This window comes from Neopelma chrysocephalum, unplaced genomic scaffold, assembly GCF_003984885.1.
Source record: "Neopelma chrysocephalum unplaced genomic scaffold, ASM398488v2 Primary Assembly neopelma1_70, whole genome shotgun sequence".
Taxonomy (NCBI): domain Eukaryota; kingdom Metazoa; phylum Chordata; class Aves; order Passeriformes; family Pipridae; genus Neopelma; species Neopelma chrysocephalum.
This window is the reverse complement of record NW_020897730.1, coordinates 8,124,090-8,144,815: the sequence shown is the minus strand read 5'-3', so window position 1 is coordinate 8,144,815 and position 20,726 is coordinate 8,124,090. Positions and strand designations below refer to the sequence as shown.

Below are 20,726 nucleotides of genomic sequence, written 5' to 3'. Positions count from 1 at the left end.
ACCTTGGATCTAGCTTCAAGCAATTTTTCCCCTAGATATATTCATCCACTGAAGACTGAGCTCGGTACTGATTTTCTCACACTGTAGCTAAAAGAATGAATGTACTTAAATCTTCTTGTAAGGCCGGATATCACTAGGTAAATTGAATACAGAGGCTTGTTTTCCTTACATTTGGTTTTGATGTTCTGTTCACTGAGCCTATGACTGCAAAGGTTATAGATGATGCAATTTATTTTCCTTCTGCTTTTTACCAGTAGAATACTGCTCCTCTTCCTAGATTAAACACAGGCTTTATTGCACATTTATCTCAAAATACATGTCTTTGAAAGGTCCAAAACCTAACAGCATGTTTCAGATTTGTTAGTAGTCTCTCATTTTTATCCTGGTCTTCTAGGGAGTCTGCTTCCAAACCAGTTTTGCCCTTCTAATGTCAACGGTGTGTTAATCCAGATTTTAACAGAATGAAATGCCAATCTTGAGACCTTTGGAAGGATCCTGTTCCTCCAACAAGCACTGCAGACATTTATATTATCATCATTCCAGTACAAATATGAAATTAAAGACATGGCAACTATGTAAGATAATAAACTTTTAAAATTTACAGTTGATTTTACTTTGTTCCTATTCAAACTAAAGCTATATACACCAGTAGTTGACAATGTTTATTTTATAACCACCTACCTGCATAAACCTGTTCATTCTCTAATCAGGATTGCAAAGTGTTGAATTAGCTGCCAAATGCAGCTCACAATATTTCATGCTATGCTTGATTACTTAGGCATCATCTTAAAAATACCATCACATTGCTCCATAAGTATATTGGACAACATGGAGCCACACTTAAAACTGCACATCTTCATTCCACACAGTGCTTTTTGTTCCTTTGTTTTCTGTGAATACAAAACTGAAATCAAGCTCATGCCAAGAATAACTGGGCAACCAGCAGTTTGCACACAGGTTTTGTAAACCAGACTCTTTAAGGGAAGCTATTTGGTGAATACAAAACCAAAAAGAGGCTATTATACTTCATTTTTCCCAGGGAATCTGTATCTAGCCAGGTCAGTTTATATAATTTTTACAATAAAATGCAGGTAGGATCTGCATTAGGAAATCGAATTGACACTGGTCTTAGGTCCAAAGTGAGCTTTCCAGTTACATTATTTGACCTCAATTAGTGTCTAAGACTGAAGGTAAATCTCCTCATTCGTAGGTATCACATTGCAAGTCTGTTCTACAGTATTGCTCTGACACCAGCCAATTACACGGACTAATTGAGAGCAAAACATTCCCACCCTGCTCTTGTGTTAGACAACTCTTCAATAGTTTCCAAAGATCTATTCTGAGTACATCTGTATGGTACCCTCAGCCTATAGGCTTTAATCAAATTATCTTCCTTTTTAATTGGTCCCAGTTACAGGTTGAACACCTAATCATATGTAAAATTTTAACTTGTATATTCACCATATATTTATGAAATTTTTCACCTTTCTTATCAGGGGAATAAAGTTAACTGTAAGCAATACAACAATCTATAAAGTTGTAAACTTTCAAATAATGTAAACTTGCAAAATAATCAGTTCAGTCCCATACATGACCAAGATTTGAAAGTCCTTTAGGTTCAGAGGAAGTGAAAACACAAATTATGGACTTGACTCAGTTCCTAAAGAAAGCAATGGAAGGGCTCTGCTGAATGTAGCAGTGCCTAATAAGCTCCTAAACTTTTCAAGCTGGAAGTTAAACTTACCAGCATTTGTCAGGCACTCTACAGAAACACTGAGGTTTCTAGAGATGGGTGCAATATTAAGGAGTTAACAAAACATTAAAATAACAAATTTTTTCAAAATTGAAATTAGTAAATATGATATCTGAAATATTAAGATGTCTAGAAGCTATTATTCCTATTTATCAAGGAAGAAAAATAATGGAAACCTTAAAATAGGAAAATATTTAAATGTGCTTTCAAAACTAGACAGAATTATGGACAATGGTCAGTATCTGGTACTATGCAAGATGCACAATTCATCAATCACTTCTCCCACTGAACTGAAACGAGCCATTGCTTCAAAATAATTTTCACAAGTAGAGAGAGATACAAATTCAGTTGAATCACTTAATAAGCATAAAAAAAATCATAGGACAATACCTAAAGCTTGGGAAAATTCAGATCCTTAAGATGCTTTTCATAGAACATTTATAAGTACTTCCAATACTTCTGCAACACCTGGAAATTTTTACAGAAGTCACCGTGAAAAGGAAACTGGCTAGCAATAAACTTCCAAGGAATCAATGTAATATGTAAATAGTATGCAATGAATCTCAATTCAGCCCTCAGTGAAGATTTAGTGAGAATTTATCGAGCAGACACGATCATCTGCTTTCCACTACAGCTCATTAGCAAAGGATCTCCTCCTCACACTCAGTGTAAAAGACACCACATGTTCTCTGGGAGGAGCTGAAGAAGGAAAGTGAGGAAGGGACGGAAAACAAGCTGCAGCCTCACTGCTCTGCCCGAGCCCACTGCGCTCCCATGCTGACAAGGGAGGAATTCCAGAGGAACCAAAATATTTGGTTGCTTTCTCTCTCCACTGCTCTTAGTTAGTAAATATTATCCTAAGTACCTCTTTAGTAAACACTGCTGTAAATAGCCACCTGTTCGCTGCATTGACACGGAAAAAGCCAAGTACCAGCTAAACTTCTCCAGTTACATTTATGCCGTCTTCAAACCAGTACAATAGTTTTGACCCAGTTTGCTCCAGCAAAGTTTCCTTTGCTGAAACATGGATTCAATGACCACGAAGACCTAAATAAAATTTATATCCTAAACAACACTGAAGTTGCATTTTGTTAAATGTCTTCCGACATCTTACTCCTGTATTTAAGAATGTCTGGGGTTTTTTTCCTCCAAGAGGATACAGATGTCACTAAAGTCAATCCTGATAAAAGCAGCTGAAAGTTACTACAAGCCCAGAGGTCTGTGCTCTGTAAGGAAACATTCCGGGTTTAAGTTTTAGATGCACATTTTATGACAAAGAGCACAAGGTGCCTTCTGTCCCACACAATTCATCTCAATTAAGCAGAAACTGCAAGATAGGGACTCACACGGTATGAAAATGAGCTAATGTATTTAGCAAGCTGTGAGAAATGTGACTTGAAATTATTACAAACACGAGACTAATGCCACCACATAGCCAGTAACTATACACATTATACGAACATCCTTTCCTGACAAGAGAATGAATCGTTTTAGAGGAAGGTTCTCAACAAAGCCCAGCAAAGAGCACTTTCTAGGCACAACAGCTCAATTACCACAAACATCTCAGAAAGCAATGGAAAGGCTGCAGCGCATTCACCAAGCACTCTCGAGATACTGCTTGATGAAAGACACTCTCGCTTCTCCCAGCAGCCTCCATGGAATCCCCAGAGCAGCCATTACTGAGGGAACATCCAGGTGTTGCTGAGCTTGAACAGGAGAAGAGGCTGGGAATGAGAGGAATTTTGCTCCCCTGCCCACCCCTTTTGTTTCTCTATTTTTCTCTCCACTACAGCCACATCCCATTTCTGAAGAAGTGACAGACAGCTCCCAAAACTTGACCACCTGGCCTTTATCAATAGGCATAAGCATAAAGCCCCCAGGACCCGGGCCAGATGGAAAGTAAAATTCAGCAACGTTCATGAACAAAAGGACTTACAGACTAAAAACTTGTTGTTTCTTGGTAAAGTTTAGCATTGTTTACTGACAGATCAGCACGAAGAGTAAATCTTCTCCTCTAGGAATTTGTGTCAACACTTCTCTGGCCACTGCTAATTATTACTCTGTACTTACGTCATTTACAGACATCAGCACAGTAAAACACAGTTAGTGAATCACTTCAGCCTCACGCAGCAAATAGCACCTGAAGCCAAACACAGTTTGCTCCCTCAGCATTGCAGCCATGCACAAAACGTGCTGCTCACAAGCACGCCTGAAAACATTCAAATGACAACTGCTTTTATTTGATAATCAAGTAAGAACAAAGTTTAGGGCTTTTTTCTGTTTGTTTTTTACTTCTCAACCATGCAAATTGTTAAGCCTCTGACAGGAAACAGATTCAGAAACACTAAAATGTTTCCACTGAATTTTGTCACTTTTCATTTGCTGATGTCCCAAGTTGCAAAGATTTCCTTTTCACTAAATGCTCCTTGCAGCTTTCTGATTAGATGATAAAAATGCTTAAATGCTACTTGCAAACACAGCATGTTAACAAATACTTCCTTTTGTTGAAAGGCAACTTGCAAAGCGATTTTCAAAGCACCCAAAAGGAACATAACTGTAGTGCCTCGCAGGGGACCCCGGGACCAGAACTGCAGGACGTGTCAGCAGGGACAGAAATCCAGGGAGAGCCGTTCCCATTAGTGCTGTGCCTGATTAACCTGCAGCTCCCACACAGCCTCGTTCATGAAATACAACAAAACTACACAAAAGATTTGCAAGTTCTATCATCTGGAGAGGGGTGGCCTTATACCACAGAAATATGGAATGCTGTTCTTTACTTCAAATCTTTAATGTATCAGTGGGAGATACTTTATTTTAACCAAGCTCAGGAAATTTAGGTTCCAAGCCAGCACACACTCCTATCCCTAATATTTATTTTAATTAAATCAAACATGGCCTCAGGAAGAATATTTTGCTCTTAAAATTAACCTAATGTTTAAATGTTTGTAACTTTTCCCCTGAAATGTTAGTATAGGACCAAGTATGAAACAGCAGTATTGTGAATCTTACAAATAAATATGAGCAGAATGTATAAGAAATTGTCATAATATTTATATAACTATTGTTATAATATTTGTATAATAATTGTTTTGTTATTTGTGCTTTTAGAAATAAAAGCAGAAATCGAATGCAGCCTTAAACAGTGTGATTTTCACTAATCAGGCATGTAATCTTTATGCTGCACATAATTTCACATTAAAAAAAATCTCAATAACAAAGGACCAATCTAAATATTATTCATGTGGTTGCAGTTGGAATTTCATAAGGTCAGACCATACCTACATAAAGAGATAAAAACGGATCATGTGGTTTCAGAAACACAAGCTTCTGAACGAGTACTCACACACTGTTCATCCCCAGGACTGAAGAAACCAATCTAGCCTTGATAATCTTCACTCTCAAAAATGTTATGATACAATTGTGAGGAACTGGCTTTTCTTATTTCTTAAGATGCAGTTTTCCACTACTCGAAGCTTTGTTTTTCATCATGAAGTTGTTAGTACTAAGATTACTAATTTCATATTAATTCTATATGAATATATTCTATATTAATACAGAATTACTAATTCTATATTCATGTAGGGCCAGTAAGCTCCGCTTTAAAGAGGAAAAAAAAGTTAAAATAAATCACAGGCTTAACATGAATTCAGCAGTTGATGGCACTGTATTAGAATGCCTTGTTAAGCTGTTACAGAGAGGGACCTTGCTGGCAGGGTTCCCAACTCAAACAGCTTTTCTTCTTTATTTTAATTGCCCTTCCCTTAGAAACGAGAGACAGACATCCAGAACCTTGAGACTGCTTGGTGAAGTTGTATCTGAGACTACAGGAGATCACAAATTGTTCAGCACCTCTCAGACCACATTTTGCTTATGTCTATCTATCTCTTTGTACAGCACATTCAGTGTCAGGAATTCAGCATTATAAAAGCAGCAGCAGGTTTACACTGTGTGAAGGAACTGTTTGGGAAAGAGGTTTAGTCCTCTGCACTCAGATAGTTCCTAGATGTGGAGGACAGAATCCTGTGCCAATAAGAAGTCTCAGAGATTCATTCAAATACCTTCTTGCCTTAAAAATGGGTAAAAAACATTTATAAGAATAGATACTTATTTCATTAAGCTGTTGCTCTTAAAACCTTGTAAATTGAATTAACACATTGTAAGGTGTGCTAAATTAGAAGTCATTCACTGCAACACTCAAAAGCAGCTCTCAGGTTCTTGCTGCCTTTCCTCCCTTGCCTGGGCCTACAATCACCAGTTCCCTTCCTGCTCCTGTGGCATAAGAGAGAAGGGGCTGGAAGGAACAGCGGCTATTTCATGTTGTGCTTATAGCATTTAAATCTATTTTACTCTCATCACTGGTTTGAAAAGTTGCATAAAGCTTTAATTTTAACTTTGTGTAGTGGGAGGAGCATCGATATCAATCTGAAGTGTAAACTTTTTTGCTAGAAATACTATGAAGTCTGTTTTAAGCTGTTATAAAACAATTTCCATGTTTCTTCAGGACTCTGTATGAAATTTGTTTTTGTGACATCATCATAAATAACAATTGCCTGCTTTAGATAGATACAATGATATGACAGCCTCTTTTGTGTCAGTTGTTCCAAAACCTAGGACCTCAATTTATAGTGAAAGAAGCAAATCTCCCATATTACCTGCAAAATAATATTTTTTTCTTTTTTGAAACAAGTGTAATGACTAAATAGAATTTTGCTACTGTACTAAAGGTATAAACACAAAAATAAAATAAATACATACCTGGAAAGCAACCTTGAATGTTTATTATTGTTGTTTCCACATTATGAGAATTATGAGAATAATGTTGTTTCTACATTTCTTCAATTTAATAAGGAATAAATATTCTGATACATAAACAGGACCAGCTACAAAAATTAGAACTTCACTCTAGACCTTTAGTAAACTCATTGTAAGCTAAGCAATGATTATTAACCAAAATCCTCTGTGGTCCCAGGTAGCCACACTGAGAACTAAACCCATTGCTCAGCCAAGACACACGTATATCAGCCTTGGCTAGGGCTGTGACTACACTCATTGGCATTAATTGCCCTCACCCGCCTCAGCTCATACCCCTCCCACTCCTGGAGAGGTTCCTTTAAGCTCAGGCTGAGAGGTTTGGTGTTGCTCTCAGTTTTGCTGCAGCTCTCTCCAGTTCACTTTTGGTTCTGCTTTTACCCCCTGTGCCACCCTTGGATCTGTGTTGTAGCCTTGTCTCTTGGAAGGACCTTGGACCTAAACTGTAGCTGGTGTCACAAGTTTTCTGTCCCTGTTCCCTGCTGCCAGGATGCTGGATGAGGGTCACCACGTCCCTCTGCCCGGGGCTGTCATGAGCTCTGTTCTCAGACCCTGCTCAGCTGCCGTGGGCTGTGCTTCAGCCAGTGAGGGCCTGTCCTGTGCTCACCTGGGACTCCTGGGTTACCCACCTCCTGGAGCAGCTCTGCTCTTGCTACTTCTTGGTACTCTTCAGAAATCTGCATTTCTGAGCCACAGGAGCTGCTTTTGCTATCACTGTGCAAATAAAAAAGACATGACTTCTTCAGGGAGTAGGATGGAACACAAGAAGTGTTAGAAATATCACAGAAGTTTGGGAGGGTGCTGTGGTGCCACTGTACAACTGCCATCAAGGAACAGGAGTACGCTGTGGGTCTCAGAGGAAAACTGGAGTTTAGCTGTCTTGCTCTCTCCTGCCAGCCATGGTGCTGGTAATGGTTGTTGTTGGGTTCTGCTGTGTTCAGGGTCTGGATGTGAGCTCTGGTTCTTCTGAAAATCCAGGCTTTCCATCAGTGTATTTTAACAAAACTATTTTTTCCTCCGTGATGTGGGATACTGAAGGTGCCACTGCCTTTCCTCTGCTTCTCTGTTCCCAAGAGATATAATAGAGCTCAATACATTTTTACTTCAGTTCACAAGTCCTATTTCTATGTTTCTTTTTACTCCTGTGTCAAGTTAAATATGTTCCACATTGAAAGACACTGATAACACTGACAGAGTGTGCTCTGCTATTCTACCCAGCAAAAGCTTTGTCTTCAAATGAACCTTTCCCTCAGCAGACAAAAGTGAAGGGCACTAATAGCAAATGAAAACGTAGTTCTGTTTGTTAGAGCTGTTGGTTTGAATGCCAAGTTCTCCATACAGGATTAAGTGCAGTTTGTATACAGCTGGAATATGTCATAGATATATTTAGGTCTTTGAATTTTAACATTCCCAGGTGATTTTTTTTTCCTGTCTTAGCCTTTAGTGCAGAAAGATATCTGGATACTTTTTAAGTGCTTCCATTATGAAAAAAATTAGTGTTATTAAAATTAATGCAGGATTATTGAAAATAACATTTATTTTCAAATTGAATTAGCAAAAGAAGAGCTATAAATTTCAGATTTTACATACCTTCTTTGAATGAAAGCTTTTTGTCTTTAGTATCACTTCAGATATCCATTCCCAATACAGTATTTGATCTTGTGATTATTTAAAGCAGTGAAGGTTTCTAATGATTTTATTCACAAGTAAAATGAGTAGAAAACTTCACCACTGATTTGAAGCTTTACAAATTTTCTAAACAAAGAAGCATCCATCTTCTTCCATATGCTTTTTGAAATATTAGTTCCAGGGTTTCTGCCTGCTGTAAATAACTGATATGTTTTATAAAATATGCTGCTCATTTATGGTCTGATGTCAATCCTATTGAATCATAAAAACATTCTCATTGATTTCTGGGGACTCTAGATATAGTCCTTAGGCAAAATAATTTCTTACAATTTTATTAAAGTAGCCATTTGGGAATAGTGATGTTCTGCATGTTAACATCAAGGGTTCTTTGATACATATTCTGATTAGGTTGGTTTCAGCTTTGTTTATTAAATAATATCAATAATGGTCATATAGGAATTTATTTTGAGTGGTGATATTAGGAGACATATACTGAAGACTTTTATAGGAATACAGACAAAAAAGAATTGAATAAATGAATTGGAGGTTTCATATATGTAAACAATTCCCGAGATCATCCTCTGGCCTGCCACCACTCAAGTCAGCTACGTTTTTGTGTGGGAGATTATTACAACTGGGAAGTAGATGAAGATACTTATTAGCATTTGATCATTATTATTTGGCTTTCATTTTGAGAACTCATTTATTCAAAGAAACATCCTGCATACTGGCTTTTTTTTATATGCATCCTTGCCTTAGGATTTTTAGGCAGGAATGGTGGCTCGTTATGCTCCTTCTCAGTGCGTAGCTGGTCAAAAAATGGAGGCTTGTCTGCTGATAAGGACCTTCCCAGAGTTACTTATGTCTCTGACACTTCCATGATGTTTTACTGCACAGACCGGTATTTGAAGTTAGCCTTGAAGACCACCCAGAAGTACCAGCTGGTGCAGAACTCTGCTACTCACATTCTTAGTAGAAAGGAGCTGCTATCACCATAAAACAAACTGTGCTCAGTGTTTTGCTCTGCCTATCTTTTGCTTGGTGCTAGAGCAGTGTGCAAGTTGTAACGGGAAGGCCGGGTAGCCTGGCAGCCGATTACTTGAAGCTGCCTCTCCCTGCTGCTCCATCATGGCTTGCTTCTCTCAAGTCCTTTGATGAAACCTCTAGGACCAGAGGCAAGCCACATTGAGTAAAAGATCAAACTCTTCCCCTCTGGCAGTTTGTCAGCACAAGAGCTTGGTAGGGCATAGTGCACATTTGTTATGGCAGGTTTTTAATTACATCTATGATACAGCAGTGATAGGATTCCATATGTGAGAGTAATGCAGCTTATGCATTGGTACATCAGAGTTGAAACAAATTTAGGTCTTTCTCACAGCCGAGAATCTGATCCCTGGCGAGATTTTACTAAAATGTCTATGCTATAAAAATTACCATTAGATAGTTATTTTGCATAAATGTACTTTTCTCTCTCCCCTAACCCTGGAGCTCACGACGTTACTAAACTGTCAGTGAACTTTCAGGAGAAGCAGACCATGTGTTGACCTGTGTAAAACACATGAAACCTTGAAAATATTAGAAGGTTGCGGACTTTGGAACTGTGAACCTCAGCTGGAACTTCCTGCCTCCTGCTTTCCCGGTTAGGAGGCATCAGGTCGAGTTTTGTGCTGCGTGGCGTGCGGCACGTCTGATCACAACTGACAGATGGCTTGGGAAGCAGGCAGGAAGGATGGACGCTTCATTTGCCCCAAAATATGACTGAAAAAGAGTTTCTAACTAAGAGAAGCTAATGAAATAAGGCTCGTATGGGTAAGATGATTTGTTTGTAATATAATGTTCATAATTTAATATCTATAAATGACAACAAACCTCTATGTGTGTCTGTAAATTTTGGGAAGCTGATTTGTAAATTCTGGGAAACTGATCAGTTCAGTTTCCCTACAGTAAAAGCATCATTAAAAATAATGTAACTTTCTGAGTAGTGTTCTGTACCAATCTTTAATTACAAAATTGCGTGCTGTTCATATTATGCACTTAATTACATTCAGTAAGTGCCAGTTTAGTTTCATCTAGATAAAATGCCTGTAATAAGGCCATCTCACTGCAGTGTGCTCACTGCAAAGCTTGTAGTCACACCACAGCTACACACTCAGATCATGGGACTCAGACTAGCTGTGCACAGCTCCCAACGCTTCTAAGGACCTATTGCTAGTGCTCACCCATCGAGGATCTCACTGCTATTTTTAGAACTCACTGCTATTTTAAGGTTACAGAATGACTTCAGAGAAGGAGATCTTTACTTTGAATTCATTAATAGATGTCCTATGTAGTTCTCCTCTCCCCTTTCTCTCTCTACCCCACTTCCTTGCCATGTGCCCTCGCAGCCAGGAGGGTCAGCTGTGTCCTGGGGGGCATCAGGCCCAGCATCACCAGCTGGGTGAGGGATGGAACTGTCCCGCTCTGCTCTGCACTGGGGCAGCCTCACCTGCAATATTGGGGCAGTTTTGGGCACCACGATGTAAGAAAATATTGAGCCATTAGAGAGTGTCCAAAGGAGGGCAACAAAGATGGTGAAGGGTCTGGAGGGAAAGCCGTATGAGGAGCAGCTGAGAGCACTTAGTGTGTTCAGCTGGAGAAGAGGAGACTGAGGGGATACCTCATTGCAGTTACAACTTCCTCGTGAAGGGAAGAGGAGGGGCAGGCACTGATCTCTGCTCTGTGGTGATCAGTGACAGGACCCAAGGGAACGGCCTGAAGTTGTGTCAGGGGAGGTTTAAGTCGGTTATTAGAAAAAGGTTCTTCCCCCAGAGGGTGGTTGGGCACTGAACAGGCTCCCCAGGGCAGTGGGCACAACTCCAAGCCTGACACAAGAAGAGTTTGGACAATGCTCTTGGGCACACGGTGTGACTCTTGGGGGCGGTCCTGTGCAGGACTTAGGGTTAGACTTGATGATCCTTGTGGGTCCCTTCCACCTCGGCGTATTCTGTGATTCAGTGATCCCTTCCAATTATCTAAAGGTCAATTATTGAGACTCTTTCCTAGTCATGCTGAACAACATAGTACTTTACTAATTGCCCCCAAAGACAATAGGAGTGTTGTCAGTGTAAGGCACTAATCAGTGAAGATGGAAGTGGTAGAAACCAAAGTAAGAGCTCCAAGTATTGCTCTCACTCTTTGTAGGTCCCAGGCTGTTGTCCATGATGTGTACATCAAAGTATCCTTAAAACAGAGGGTTCTATGAAAAATTGGTTGTGAATTAGGATCCTGTGAGAAGCATAAAATAATAGGAATGGGTTTCTGCTACTACACTATATCCTGTTCTGAAATAAAATTGAGCTACAGGTATGGGCCTGTTTCAGTTCATGCTCCTGTAGGAGTGGGAGATTAACCTCATCACAGAAGGCTGCAGGAGTCCACAGTACTGTGCTAGTGTAGAGAACAGGGGACACAGCACTGCCTTGCTCTGACCTGCCCTTGTTATTTGAAGCCCTGCCTCCTTTTCAGAGTGTGTTCTGCAGCCAAAAATCCACAGGGAATAAAAGGTCTTTAGTAACTGACGTAGTTTTCTGTCTTTCTTCTTGGAATGTCCTAATCTGGATATGGCCATCACCGAAAGTTTTGGACAAGTGTGAAGAGGACAGAGTGTAGTGGGATGGAGGGAGGGATGACGGCAATCCAAGTTTGACTGTTTTTGTCTTCATGACATTATCAAATCTGGGAATTAGGGCTGACATCTGAACCTCAACAATTTCTGAAGGACTAATCTCAGTCCCCTATAGAAGACTGGGAGGGAGCAAAACACCTGATGTGTGTTGGTCTTCTGCTGGAAGAACCAGCACACAAAAGCCAAGGACACGAGTGTGACAAGGCAGATAGACAGAGGAAACAGAATGCCCACACTATCAGACTCATCCCCTCATTCTTCCTGAGTTCAGGCCGTGATTTGAATGCCCAAAAATGTGCTGAGATTTTAGCCCCAGGGAAGAAAATGACAAGGCATTGACCCAAAAAGGAAATGTTCAAGTCTTATAAATACTTTAGTTCTGTTTATCAAACAGAATCTTCAGCTTTTCCAAACAGAGTATTTTCATTTCATGCTTCCATTTTCTATATCACATGCACAGAGAAAACAACCAAAAATGTTCTAGAAGGATCAACAGTATATTGTGATAGAGAAACAATTCACTTTTCATGCTCCAGTTTCCACCAGTGTCCCTCAGGCTTGCAACAACAGCCAGTGAGGCCTCATGATGCTGTTACCATGAGCATGAGGAATCAGTAACAGAAGTCAGGTGTATTTTTGATGTAATGTTATTTATTAAAGAAATAATAATATTCTCTCCTCTCTGAATGTATAAAAAATGAACACAACTTCCTTTTAAAGAAAACTTCACCTCTGTCACTCCCATAAGCTCTATGTCCTAATGTACTGAATCAGGGAAGTGGAGGGAGTGATCAGAGAGAAAATGAACAGTTCAGAAATGGTTCTGGTGAAATGGATCATATGCTTTGGGTGAAACCAGGATTTGGGAGAACAGAAATGTTATTGCAGGGATTTGTGGTTAATCAAAGCTATTGTGATATGACATACAGCAAACCACCACAGATTTACAGCTGTATTCATGGGACTGATTTTACTGATCTCTTTGTAAAATTACCTGGCCTTCTGCAGGTGTCTTCAAAATCTCAGGTGCTGATATTGCACAAACTTTTGCACCTATTTAACTTACCATTTATTATAGGCAGTTCTGCTGAACTCACACAAGTTGCATGACTAGTGTCAAGCAGCTATGTAATGATTTGCAAGTCTGTAATTTCTATCCAAAATAGATGATCTACATTCAGTTTTCCACGACATGGTATGAATGTGTAGCAACCTGTTAGTCAAATGAAATTTAAGAAGAAAACATCCACTATAAAGTGTTCTGTAGTGCTAAGAATTTATACTAACTCTGCAACAGAATTCTAAGAGACAATTAAAAGAAAGCATGCTTTCAAAAAGTGCCAACTCTATTATATTTTATAAATATTTGTCATAACTTCTGTAGGTCTCTATCCATTTTTGTTGTTTAATCTATTATAGATTGTACAGCATTTTCTTTTCCTGTGATTAACACTGGACTTCCCTCTCTCCTTGGTGGGAATTTGCAGGGATGCTGATCTATACTTCAGCTAGATTTTAATTTTATTCTTCATCAACAGGCCATGACTTTACATGTATCACTGTTTTCAGTGGTACAATCCACTCTTTTTGTTAGTTTCAATGTGCTTTCAAAGACATGTAAACAAAAAGATAGACACATATTTGCCCAAAATTTAACTACAACTTTTCTTAAAAATGCATCTCTTCAATTGGACAAGTCCTTCAAGGAAGCAAAAAAACCCCAAACCCAAACAAACAAACAAACCCAAACCAACCAAACAAAAAAGCGACATTTGAAATAAAGATTTAGTTGTACAATATGTATTTCACAAAAATAATTTTTATGTAAGTGTGATTAATGAAGAAGTATGAATGCCAACAAGCATTTTCCACCAACTCTCCATGAATAACATTGCTTCACAGTTATACTGTATTATTTTTCCACTGGAGTTTCTCAGATAATTTTTTCCTGCCTGGCTAAAGCCTTCCCTCCCCCAGATTTGCCACAGGTAAGCTCTAGAAAGTAGAATAAAATAGCTGGGAAGAAGGCAACTGAAAGACATAGAAGAGAGCCTGAGCATCAGGAATCTGTGTGTTATTAGAAAGGAATAGAAATGTTGGAATTTCATCTCCTTACCAGCAGGTGAACCTGAACAGAAGCAGCTGCTCAAATGACACCACATTTGCTCAGTTTGCACTCTGTAAATCAGGACAGAGGACGAAAGGGAAGAGTATTCCATAGAGCAACAGCAAAAGGAAACAATACTGCTGCTTTTAGCACTTACTGGCATAGACCTGAACTCCATGACCAAACTCTCATAAACATGGACACAAATAAACATCTGTTTCCATAAATGAAGACAGTCAGAGTAACCTACAGTGACTGGTCAGAAAACCAATAACTGTAGGAATATGCAGCAATGCTGCCAGCCCTGGGGCTGTGTAATGCACACCCTGCTCAATGCACGTTCCATTGTGCCAGGTGTTCTGACTGAGCTGTTAAGAACAACCGGCAGCTCCTTCCACTCACCTTTTCCACATTATTCACCTGTTCAAAACATCTCTTTCTGAGGCATTTGTCATCCATTTCCTCCAAATGAAGACCCTGATCCAACTACTGCTGAATCAGTGGCAAATGTACCATTGAATGGAGTTGGATTGAGTCTTAAATGTGTATGAGAGGTCCATAAGAGAGCAGAAGAGACAGTAAAATACACTTACCCAAAACATCTCTGAATTTTACTAACATTACAGGTGAAGGAGCCTATATTTTTAAAAATATAAATAATATACCAAGTAACTTCAAAGTTATAATTTGGCATGTATAATTCACATTGATACTAACTGATCCAAACAAATTTCCAGCTTTCACAACTTCACGATAAAGAAAAAAAATCACTAGAAAAGAAACATTATGAGCCTATGAGGGAAAGAAGTGTCTTCTAATTGATGGCCAAACGAACACCATGTTAGTCAGCATGCAGGAGAAGGGATATCCACCTACATTAAATTAGTGGGGTTCTTTCTCTGTCCTTATTTAACTAGAGGCTATCAGTGTAACATTTGGCCAATAAATGTTAATGATTATTCATCAGACTATAAAGCCTCTTACAGGGATATCATGCTGCTAGAGAATGTGTCTTATTTCACAGCTGGTCAATACGAGTATGACCAAAAAAGGCTCATCCCAGCATCCTCTGGAGTTTCAAATATTTTTTTCCACTATTTGCAATAACCATCCAATTGGCTTCTTAGTGGAAAAATTCTCTAGTGATTTACATCTTGAGATTCACATCAAATGAATAATACCACCACTATTACCAATACTAGTAGTATTAGAAATAATATAATAATAAAGTAACAAATAAATAAAAGAATATTTGTGTGAAATTGGGTCTTACGTATCTAAAAAACACTAATGAAACACCCTTTCAGTTAAGATTGAATGTGCTGTGAGATTGCCATGCTGAATAAAACAAGGCATTGCTGAAGTAGCTGATTTATTGGCTTAAATGTGTGTTTACTGATCCCCAATGCCATGATGATCCACCAGCAGAAGCACAGCATAAAAGGGGTCTAATTCCTCTGTGGCATAATACAAGTGAAGGAAGGAGCTATAAGGGATTAAATGAGATAAAAACTGTTACCTGCAAGCAGCAACACTAGTCATTGTAGAAGAGATGAGGGCTTCAAACAGGGCATGTGTTTGCCTCCAGATTAAAGGCTGTATTCTTTGAAAGGGTCTCCTTTTGGTCTGTAGAAAGGAAATAGGAGAAGGAGTCAGTCTTCATCTTAAACACTATCTCAGACAGGAAATGCAGCTTCTACAGAAAAGTTGAGGAACCTCTCATCAAAGCTTAGCTGAAGACATAAAATAAATAAATAAGAAGTCATTCCTTTGTTAGGAACTCTGTGAAAGGGCACTGGGCTCCTGCAGCAAGGCCTCTGATTGCTTTGTTCTTACAAGGGCTAAAACTGTTCTGGTCAGTCCCCAGGGACAGAGTTGTGTTGGATGCAGTCTCCTGTATTTTAAATGGTTAAAATGGCACTTTGTTCCTACAAGCAGATCCCAGATTGCCAAATGTGTTCCTGCTGTGCTTCCCTCGTCTCATTACAGGAGGGGGTCATGCTCATGCTCCTCTGATTTAGACATATAAGTCTTTGCCCTTAAGGTCAGAGGAAAGAGAAGAGGGTCCAGCCAGTTCCTTGCCTTGCCTCCTGTGATGTTGGGCTGCATAGAACAGCTGGAGCTCAAAAAGCCAAAGTACATTTGCACCTTTAAGGGAGATGCAAATTACACCATTATAAAAATCCTTTGCTGACATAATTTTTCAGTGCTGTGAATTGAATAACCTACACCAACAAACCGTTTTTATTCTTCTTGTCAGCGCTGCTCTCTTGAGCAGTGGTGGGGCGTTTTGCTGGCATTATGCACTTAAATGACAGTTCACCTCATAACAGAGTTGTAGCACTCACCCATCAAACGTTTTCTTCTGATGGATTAACCATCAAATATATACCATACTGTAAGGAAATGCAATCTTAAATCACATGCCCTCCAGCCAGATTCAGGCTTTGTGCTGTCACAATGGAACAATGCCTAGGAAATGATCCACTTCTTGAAGTAAAAGTAACTCCCAAGAATCATCTCTGAATTACCCCAACTTCAGCAAATAACTGGTGCTTGTATTCTGAAGATCAACAATCACCATTGTAATAGGAAGTTAGTTGTTTATATTCTGTGCATAATGAATAAAGTACTCATATGACAAATTTAGGTGATGTTCCTCCAACACAGATTTCTTGGAGTATTTAACTAGTCATGACCTCTAAGTTTTCATCAATGGCATTTACTAATCTGATCCCTCAGTCCTCAGTAGTACCTTTCTATTAAACATTCCTAGTATGTAAAACATATCCAAGAACTCAAAGAATTTTTGTTCCAGGTCATATTTGCTCCCAAATATATACTGATCAGGTGAAAACATATTAGAGAATATAATTCTCTGGATTAAATATTTTAAAATAAGTAACCAAAATGTTTTCAAGAATCATTGGTAAGGCAAGAACGGAAGTTGAAAGAGAGGCAATGCAAATATCTGTAGTAACCCAGTGGTAAAGTTAAATATAGAAATACTGAGCAAAATAGCTCAAAATCAGAGTTCCCAGGAGATCATGACCTTTGCCTTCTGTGATTTCTCAAAACAATAAGTCTTTAATGGAATTATCACAGAAGACATTAATTTGCCCCACTGGCTCACAGAGCTACAGCATTAAACACAGCAATGACATTGGCAGGGCCCCAGCCTGAGCGATCTGCTCTTCCAAATGGCAGCAGTGATGATTCACTGTGTGCTCAGAGCCAGTTTATGCCTTGTATACTTGGGAAAATCAACCACAGGTTCTTGGGAGCAATTTGGTCTTTTTATTTCTATTACCTTAGACTCTCTTCACAGAATTCATTCAGGCATCTCAATGCTGTGGCTGCCCTTACTCAAGTTTAGATTTTCTCTAAAGAATTACAAAGAAATAATAGATATTACGAGGAAGTTGTATCATTTTTGCTTAGGAAAAAACCTCCTTGCTGGCTCTTACAGGGATAACATTAGCACAGCCACCACGTAAGACTGAGATCTCCTCCAGCCTCTGTCCAGGGCACCCTGTAGGAATGACTCAGGAGGAAGCAGCTGTGGCTTTTACCACCTGGCTCATTTATCCTGCAGTGGAGCTCCAGGCACCTGCCTCACACTGCAGGGAGGCTGGCACTGGAAGCCTATTAAAATGACAGAGAAATATCTTCTTCCCTATTTATTCACCTTGTTTATTCACCCAAAGATACACAGCAAAAGACCAAACCAACACAAGTTTGCATGCAGAATGTGCTAAACTAGACCTTTCTTTGCATTCTTTGATAATATGCAGTGTCTGTGCTAAAGCCTCTGTGAAGATGCCAACTCTTTTGCTGTAACATGCTCCTGATGCTCCTTTGAGATATTCTTCATTTCTCTTCTTTCCTGGGACAGGATCTCTCATATTTTTGCATTTCCTCTGCTCATAGACTCCAGTTTAAGCTTCAGAAGCCTTGCTAGCCTGGTTAGACCCAGTTCCCCAGGCATCTAAGCACGCTTCATGATGTGATCAATTCATTGCCATGCTTTGTTTCCTCCTTCCCAGCCTTTCTTAATTTACCTTTATAAAGCTGAACAGGATAACATCATTTAGGTAAAGTGAGATGCATATGATATTTACTACAAAAATTTAAAGCCCCAAACCTGTGGACATTTTCATTTCCTCACTCATAAATGGAATTTAAAAGGTCACTAGATGAAAAGTTTTTTTAAAAAAATGACATGAAATGACAGGACCTTATAAGGTAAAATGACAGGATCCTACATAATTTCTGTCTGCACACCTGCATTTTTATTCAGCTATGAAAGGAAAGCTCAAAAAGGAACCAAGAGGGCTCAGAAAAGCAATCCTTCTTTGAAGAAGAAGCTGAAAGAGGGACAACTTTTTAGGAATGAGCAGAAAGAATGATTTCCCAGATACAAAAGAAGTGATGTTATCTCTTCCACACTTTAAATCACAGGGAGAGAAAAAGAAGCTTTCAGTACTCTTGGGAGGTCTGGCAGATTTACATTTTTGGTTTAGATGAGATTTTAACTTCCCAGTAACACACTGATATTGGATAGACTACAAGCACACAGAACTATTTTGCTTCCTCCAATATTAAATGCCACATGAGAATGGAAAGTAATCATAATGGCAGAATTTAGTTGCCTAAAACATTCACACCAGATGATCACATTTAAATGTACTCCAGCTTGTTTCTTTTCATGTTTGGAGGCAATATGTATTGCACAAGATAGAAACACAGTGTAATTAAATACAAATATACTTTAGCTTCTAAAAATAGATATTCCTCATATTTCTCATCATCCTCTGTATTGTTTCTCAGTTATTTCTCTGATTCTAAACACACTGCCTGGTGGCTACAAACTCTTGTGCTGTTTGGATATTTCTGCAGTAATAAGAAATGGAGCCATCACAGATAGGATATGCTGAATCTGGCCTGTGTGGAAAGAACATGGAAATACAACAGGAGTCAATTAAAACATATGTATTTCACAACATCTGAAGATGTTCGGAAAATGAATATAGCTGTTTTTTAGGTCTATATATACTGGGAATATCAGTTTAATAACCTGAAATGACTTAGAGGAACTTACTCAAGGAGTTAAAGACAGTTCAAATGGTTATTACTATGAACACAGCTCTTAGAGCAGGTGTATAGTCCAGCTAAGGTTTACCCTTGGATTATTACACTGTAGGATGTGTGAAGACAACAGTTTACAGTGACATTGGTAATTCAAATTCCTGTCTATGTTTTGCCTCACAAACATAAAGTGATGCCACAAATTTTTATTTCCTGATCTGCATCCAGTCAGAGATTATCTTGGAAGTTCTAGTAAGAGGATTGAAACCAACCCCAGCTAAGGGATCTTTTATGTTTTCAGCTTTTCAAATACGTTTCTTAAATAATTTTTTTCCAGTCACACTGCACAAAGGACTAATATTCTTCTGCAACAAAACTAACCTGTTTAAACATAATAGATTTCAAAGATAATTGTGTCTATGTTAAAACTGTTTTTAAAAACTCTTATGGAGAGTAAACAAGACCCTGTAGAATATACATATTCTGATTTATTTCTATTATAGTTCCTTATTACTCCAATATATGCCAGAGCTAGTATTATTTGAAACCAACAGAAAAACATTCACTATGAAATGGGCTTTATACAATGATTTCTCCTAGGTCACTGCTTGATACTATCAATACAGAAGTACACATTTCCTTTATGTCTTTCGCCAAACTTTTAACTGGAAGGAATATGTAGATATACACACTAAAAGAGGATATTTTCCATCTCTTTAAGAACTCATGTCCATACTTAGTCACCTAAAAAATTGGTAGAGTTCAACAAGCTCCCCAAGACAGTTTTAAAGCTCTGAGTATCTTCAAATGTGATTTGGCAGTGTCTCAGAGAACAAGAGAATCAGTTCAACCACAGAAGTTGTTACCATTTATTTTCTCCTTCTTTTTCCAAAACAGCTTCCACATTGATAGCCCTTTTCCTACTCAGTCCTTGCATCTGTATGAAGAACTAGGGGACAAGATAAGACTATGGACTTCATTTGAGTGCATCATAAGGTTTCTGTATTTAATTTATTTTGATAATTTTGACAAGATACAAGACACCACATGAATAGATTCATGGAACCATAATAACTCCTGGAGATAATCAGTGTAAATAATGTACACAAATTTTACATGCTGTACAACTGCCCATGGAATGAAGTTGAGGAACGAGACTGAACTTTTAAATTATTTATAAAAACTCTCACTATCTTATGCCCAAGTGATTAATTCCATCAGTGAACCAGGGATGCCAGTTTAATCAAAATCTGCTCAGATCAGGGGAAGAGGTTGAATTAGCTGCAAACCCCTTGATATCCTACGCCTTTGGCCCAAGAAGTATCTTGCAGAAGATACAAAAGATAAATGTATACTTGCTGTGTTTTCATCCTTTTCCCTGGGATCCCTGCAGTATTTCAGACAGAAAAGTGGGCTGACTGGACTTTTGATCTCACAGTTGATATTATAATTCATACGGGAGGTGGTACAAGCAGTCAGCACAAGTTAAAGAAGTGGGGACACTTTTCACAGGTTTCCTACAATGAGAATCCCAGAAAAAAATGGGTCCTGTGGCATCGCCACTTTCCTGCTTCTTTGAATTCAAAACCTCCTTTTTACCTACACCTCCGATAGTTGAGACACGTGTGAGTGCAGAAAACTTTGTGAACTTTGGCTCCCCTGATGTTCTGAGCAAA

The 20,726-nt window shown here is 38.8% G+C and overlaps 1 protein-coding gene across 1 annotated transcript in view; it reads right to left on the bottom strand.

Moving 5' to 3' along the window:
- Positions 1-20,726, bottom strand: part of PIK3CB (phosphatidylinositol-4,5-bisphosphate 3-kinase catalytic subunit beta) — a 279,429-nt gene that overhangs the window by 193,592 nt on the left and 65,111 nt on the right. Inside the window, exon 3 of the mRNA XM_027686271.1 lies at positions 15,482-15,588. The gene's annotated coding sequence lies outside the window, so the exon portion shown is untranslated. The remainder of the gene's footprint in view (positions 1-15,481; positions 15,589-20,726) is intronic.